Source organism: Coregonus lavaretus (genome assembly GCF_964263955.1).
Source record: "Coregonus lavaretus genome assembly, contig: HAP1_SCAFFOLD_109, whole genome shotgun sequence".
Lineage (NCBI taxonomy): Eukaryota > Metazoa > Chordata > Actinopteri > Salmoniformes > Salmonidae > Coregonus > Coregonus lavaretus.
This window is the reverse complement of record NW_028161753.1, coordinates 397,138-404,570: the sequence shown is the minus strand read 5'-3', so window position 1 is coordinate 404,570 and position 7,433 is coordinate 397,138.

Here is a 7,433-nt window from a genome sequence, read left to right as displayed (position 1 = left end):
CAATAAATGTTGCTATGGTGTGAACAGGAAATACAATTGGTTTTTGATTGAAGTAATACAGTGAAGACAAGGTTTAAGGAAATTAGCACATAGTGCTGTCTAAAACAAACTGTAACCTTGTACTAAATGGATTTTGAGTCATTTATGCATTCATCTACTATAGGTTAGGTATTAGCTCAAAAGTATTGTGGAGCTCCTGCACTTTAATATAAACAGTACCTGAATTGGCCAGTAGTGAGTATTAGCACCTATTTCAGTCCAATTCAAGCACTGAATTAGATAATTGAACAAGAAAAAAGTGAAAATATTTTTTAGAGTATAAAGAAAGTGCCAGAACTGTCAAGACAATAACTTTTTGTATCTGTTTCTCTTTATTACTACTGGCCAATTCAGGTAAGTCTGAGGCCGGTACCTGAGTCCAAACCTACAGTCACTGGGTCCTGATTGTGACAGTGGAGCCCAGTTTACTGCAGGATCCAGAGATGGCATCAGTGAAGCTGGAAGACTGCAGTCAAACACTGGAGCTGAATGTCAACATTAAAGATGAAGAGGAGGAGAAGATTGGGAAATCTGTTTCTCATGGTAAGAGCAGGTTCTATCTAATTAAGTTTGTTGGACATGATTTGGAAAGGCACACACCTGTCTATATACAGTGCATTCAGAAAGTATTCAGACCCCTTGACTTTTTCGACATTTTGTTACGTTACAGCCTTGTTGTAGAATTGATTAAATAGTTTTTTTCCCTCATCAATCTACTCACAATACCCCTTAATGACAAAGCAAAACCACTATATGCCTTAAATGCTTATGGATTGAGAACCAGTTGAAGGGTTAAAACAGAGCAGAGACATTTCTTTAGTGCAAACTCTATGCTTTTGATAACTCCCTGCAGCTGGTCTGGGTATGTCAATGACATGTGATGCAGATACAACGCCTCGTGATGGCTGTGTGGAGATTGGAGTAACAATGGAACTAGTGTTATCATTTGTTTGTGCTTATGACCTGACACATAGCCACATGCACATAATCTCAAGGGTCCTGATTTCTCAAAGTGGGGCTTCTGTCTCTTATTAGTGGTGTGACTCTAAAGATGATATACATACGTACGTTAAAGAACAATCACACTCTGTATTGACTATATTCACTATCCAGGCATCTGGAGGACAAAGTATCAATCATGTTCATTCTGTTTTACCTTTATCATTTCATAACACATTATAAAAAATGTAAATGTAAAACATATCAATTAATCCTTAAACATAACCCATTCTCAACCACATACATCTAAGCATTTATCATTTACCATCCTCCCTGGCCCTTGAGATGGTGTGCATGTGGCCATGTGTCAGGTCATAAGGTCATAAGCACAAACAAATGATAACACTAGTTCCATTGTTACTCCAATCTCCCCACAGCCACCACGAGGAGTTGTATCTCCATCACGTGTCATTGACATACCCAGACCAGCTGCAGGGAGTTTATGAAAAACACATAAATGTCTCTGCTCTGTATTAACCCTTCAACTGGTTCTCAATCCATAAACATTTTAAGGCATATAGGTGTTTAATTCTACAACATATGTACTTGAAAATCGTCTATAGTATTCAGACCCCTTGACTTTTTCGACATTTTTTTTTGTTTTATTTTTTTATTTCACCTTTATTTAACCAGGTAAACCAGTTGAGAACAATTTTGTTACGTTACAGCCTTATTGTAAAATGTATTAAATAGTTTTTTTCCCTCATCAATCTACACACAATACCCCATGATGACAAAGCAAAAAACAACAACAACTGAACAATCACATTTCCATAAGTATTCAGACCCTTTACTCAGTACTTTGTTTAAGCACCTTTGGCAGTGATTGCAGCCAAAGTCTTAATGTGTATGACGCTACAAGCTTGGCACACCTGTATTTGGGGAGTTTCTCCCATTCCTCTCTGCAGATCCTCTCAAGCTCTGTCAGGTTGGATGGGGTGCGTCGCTGCACAGCTATTTTCAGGTCTCCAGAGATGTTCGATTGGGTTTAAGTCCCGGCTCTGGCTGGGCCACTCAAGGACATTCAGAGACTTGTCCCGAAGCCACTCCTGCGTTGTCTTGGCTGTGTGCTTAGGGTCGTTGTCCTGTTGGAAGGTGAACCTTCGCCCCGGTCTTGAGGTCCTGAGCGTACTGGAGGAGGTTTCCATCAAGGATCTCTCTGTACTTTGCTCCAATCATCTTTCCCTCTATCCTGACTAGGCTCCCAGTCCCTGCCGCTGAACAACATCCTCGCAGCATGATGCTTCCAACACCATGCTTCACCATAAGGATGGTGCCAGGTTTCCTCCAGACGTGATGCTTGTCATTCAGGCCAAGAAGTTCAATCTTGGTTTCATCAGACCAGAGAATCTTGTTTCACATGGTCCGAGTCCTTTAGGTGCCTTTTGGCAAACTCCAAGTGGGCTGTCATGTGCCTTTTGCTGAGGAGTGGCTTCCGTCTGGCCGCTCTACCATAAAGGCCTGATTGGTGGAGTGCTGAAGAGATGGTTTTCCTTCTGGAAGGTTCTCACATTTCCATAGAGGAACTCTGGAGCTCTGTCAGAGTGACCATCATGTCCTTGGTCACCTATATAGACAGTTGTGTGACTTTCCAAATCATCTCCAATCAATTGAATTTACCACAGTTGGACTCCAATTAAGTTTTAGAAACATCTCAAGGATGATCAATGGAAACAGGATCCACCTGAGCTCAATTTCGAGTCTCATAGCAAATGTTGTGAATACTTATGTAAACAAGGTATTTCTGCTGTTTTTATTTTTAATACATTTGCAAAAATGTCTAAGAACCTGTTTTCACTTTGTCGTTATGAGGTATTGTGTGTAGATTGATGAGGATTTTTTTTATTTCATCCATTTCAGAATAAGGCTGTAACGTAACAAATTGTGGAAAAAGGCAAGGGTTCTGAGGACTTTCCTAATGCACTGTACATATCCAAAAGTGGACCTAGAAGTTTGTCCTTAAATATCTATTGGGAGCCCATCTGGACCTTCCGCTTTACCTCCCTTCATATTGAAAATAGCATCAGATATTTAAACACCATCCAATTCCTTTTCCAGATCCAATTTAGTGTCTTCTGAAGTAGAGGGAAAATCAAGACCTGACTAGTTCAGTTCTCAGGAGATTCAGAGTTGTAAAGTGTGTTGTAGTAGGAAGCAAATGTTTGGTTTATTTCTACAGGATCCATTGATAATTGTCATAGGACTGTTTCAGCCTAGTTAAGCTGTTTGCAGCCTTAGAGGTGGGAAGTTCATCATACTGAGCTTTTAAGACCAAATCATTCCTTGTTTACTTCTACTGAGTTATCCAAAAAAGCTTCCCACTCCAATTCTCTGATTTTGCTGTCCATCGCTCTCATTTTCTGATTTATTAGATTTGAAACTGGTCAAACGTATAATTTGCCCCCAAATATGTGCTTTGAAAGCCTCCCATCTGGTACTCGCTGACGTTTGGTCAGTGTTCAATGTCAAATAAACATTACATTTACATTTTACATCTATACGCACTCCAACGTAATGTAAGAAGTCTGGGTCCTGTAACCATCTGGGATGCAAACGCCTTCTAGAGGATCCTTTTACTAGTTTTGTATCCCTATAGAATAATCACACAAGGGAATGGTCATTCAAAACAATACTATCATATCCACTTCCTGCTACATTGGGAAGCAATAAGCAAGAAACTACATGAGAATATGATTTAAATGTTGACGAGTAGCATGAATACTCCCTTTTACTCGGGTTCTGAGTCCTCCAAGGTTCACATAGATTTAAATCCTTAACGAAATGCTGTAATTTCTTTCTACTCTGCGAGTGGGAAGTGTCTAAACCAGAGGAGCAATCAAGATGAGGATCAAGAGTGCAATTAAAGTCCCCTGCCATTAGGACTTTACCAGGAATGGAGGCTATCAATAGAAATACATTCTCAAATAATTTGGGATTATCATCATTAGGACCATCAACATTAACCAGATTAATATGCTAATTCAAAAGAGTTCCCTGTATCTAAATGTATCTACCAGCTGTATCAGTTATAATAGTATCCACTTGAAACGGAACAGATTAGTGAATTAAAACCATAATACCATGAGAATGAGAGGAGAAACAGGATGCCACTACTTGCCCTTGTCATCTCCTGCATACTTTAAGTAACTCATCCTTCAACAAGTGAGTTTCTTGTAGGAACACAATAGATGAAGTTGTTTAAGCCTAGTAATAACCTGTTTAAGCTTGGATAGTTTACAAACTCCACAGACATTCCAAATCAAATCAAATCAAATTTTATTGGTCACATGCGCCGAATACAACAGGTGCAGACATTACAGTGAAATGCTTACTTACAGCCCTTAACCAACAGTGCATTTATTTTAAACAAAAAAGTAAGAATAAAACAACAACAAAAAAGTGTTGAGAAAAAAAAGAGCAGAAGTAAAAAATAAAGTGACAGTAGGGAGGCTATATATACAATAGAATAAAGTGACAGTAGGGAGGCTATATATACAGGGGGGTACCGTTGCATAGTCAATGTGCGGGGGCACCGGCTAGTTGAGGTAATATGTACATGTGGGTAGAGTTAAAGTGACTATGCATAAATACTTAACAGAGTAGCAGCAGCGTAAAAAGGATGGGGTGGGGGGGCAGTGCAAATAGTCCGGGTAGCCATGATTAGCTGTTCAGGAGTCTTATGGCTTGGGGGTAGAAGCTGTTGAGAAGTCTTTTGGACCTAGACTTGGCACTCCGGTACCGCTTGCCGTGCGGTAGCAGAGAGAACAGTCTATGACTAGGGTGACTGGAGTCTTTGACAATTTTGAGGGCCTTCCTCTGACACCGCCTGGTATAGAGGTCCTGGATGGCAGGGAGCTTTGCCCCAGTGATGTACTGGGCCGTACGCACTACCCTCTGTAGTGCCTTGCGGTCAGAGGCCAAGCAGTTGCCATACCAGGCGGTGATGCAACCAGTCAGGATGCTCTCGATGGTGCAGCTGTAGAATTTTTTGAGGATCTGAGGACCCATGCCAAATCTTTTTAGTCTCCTGAGGGGGAATAGGCTTTGTCGTGCCCTCTTCACGACTGTCTTGGTGTGTTTGGACCATGATAGTTCGTTGGTGATGTGGACACCAAGGAACTTGAAGCTCTCAACCTGTTCCACATAGTAAATGTAAGTTTTGCATTTGAAGTTATTTAACCAAAGATGTAAACATGGAATAAGCTATAGCATAAAGGCATATCTAAAATATGTTTAGTAACCACAAGGACCACAGGAATATTTTGTAGTGAGGAAAATGTGTAAAGATCTGTTGGAAGAAACAAACATAAATCTATCCAAACAACACAGGGTCTTTTGCTAGTAGCCTATATAGTAGCCTAAATATCACAACAAAAGGCCTCTCTAGCAAGATGATATGTGAAATATCACGTAGTATTTGTTTGAAAAGTAGCAAAGAATAGCTCCACCTAAAACAGTAACGCTAGTTAGTGAAGCATGAGACTAACGTTAACGTTACAGTATGGACCGTCCAAAATAGTGGTAGATGATCCACAACACAGGGTCTGTTGCTAGTAGCTACCAAGTAACAATATGGCCCATACGTATAGCGTTAATGTAGTACACCATGATACGTTTATAAACCAAAAAAAGTATCAAAGATCAGAAATGAACAGCCTACGTGAGAAAAATAGTTAGCATTGAATATGTGCTACGTTACCCAAAGGCCCTTTGCATATGATGCTAGGCTTGCACCTGAGTGTCAATCATTTTAGTCCAAGGACATGATCGAAAGGCCTCCATCATTCTTAAATGGAGAAGCCGGTGGTCACTCTGACAGAGCTCCAGAGTTCTGTGGCGATAGGAGAACCTTCCAGAAGGACAACCATCTCTGCAGAACTCCACCAATCAGGCCTTAATGGTAGAGTGGCTAGACGGAAGCCACTCCTCATGAAAAGGCACATGACTGCCCGCTGGGAGTTTGCCAAAAGACACCTAAAGGACTCTCAGACCATGAGAAACAAGATTCTCTGGTGTGATGAAGCCAAGATGAAAAGGCTGTAATCACTGCCATCAGTGCTTCAGCAAAATACTGAGTAAATTCTGAGTACAGTTTTTTAATAATTATTATTTTTGCAAAAATTGTGTCATAAAACGTAGCTGTTAATCAGGGAAATGGTTCCAATAATTTTTCCTTTTTATTCATTTTAGAAACACTTAAAATAAGGGCTGTGTTTCATGTAGGTATCACTTGGCGTGACTTTTAGCAATATATTCGGCTCTATTTCCTCTCAGATTATAAAACTCTAATTATCATCAAAGTAGACATCATGCAAAACAACATCACTGCAATCTCCAGCACGTCATCTCTAGCTGACACCTTTGCTAACAGGTATTGTGGCAATTTAAAACTTGCACAAGACTGTTCACAGAATTGACCATTTAAATAAATGTAGCCTATTTATTCATTACTAAATTTAGCTAACATTAGATGGTTAACCCAGAGATCCTTACCTTTGACTCGATTCAGCAATTTTGTCCAGATCATCATGGCATTTGTAGTTCTTTATGATAGCCACATTAGCAGCTAATTAAATGTCATTTTTGTAGGGGTAAATACAGGCGAATATATTGATAAGTCACCTTGTCCTAGAGAGATTTACATGGTTATCAAAACGCCACGTCAGGGTAAGCCTACACGAAATACAGCCTTTATTATAAGTGTTTCTAAAATCCCCTATGGGAAAAATTAATGGTGTAAAAATGATTGGAACCATTTCCCTGTTTGACTGCAAGGTTTTATGGGTATTATCATTTATACTGTGGTACTCCATTGGTGTGCAGCTACCTGAAGCTAGTGGGGTGTGGATGAGCTGAGACACGTGGTAAGATGTCGGACAAGAAAAAAGTGGAATGGGGGATTGCAGTGGGGGATGCACAAACCTTCTGGAAGATCTGATGAACGAGAAGATGGTGGACAAGGACAAAGGACAAAAGTGGAATATGTTTTGAGTGAATATGGAATGGAAGATCTCACAGAACTTTTAGAAGAGCTACAGGAGGAGAGTGAACGTGACGAGAGAGAGGATGAATTACCTGCGGTGAGGAACTCAGAGTTCGGGCCTCGTTCCGAGAATGATAAGGATGATTCTGGCCCAATGGGAGTGAGATTTGTAGAGGGAATGGATCCATATGTGGTGTCAGGATAGGTGGAGAAGAGGTTGGGGACTGTTGAGTTGGTGAAGGTAACTTGGAGTGATTTATTGTTTCTCCTCTGCTCAGAGGGAGCGGGCTCTGCGGATTACGTGATTAGGGACAGGAATTGTGACTTGAATTGCTCTCCAGAACAGTGTGGTAACAGGGTTAGGTTTAAGTGTTGAGGATGAGCAGTTGAAATGGAAGATTCCAGGTGTCTG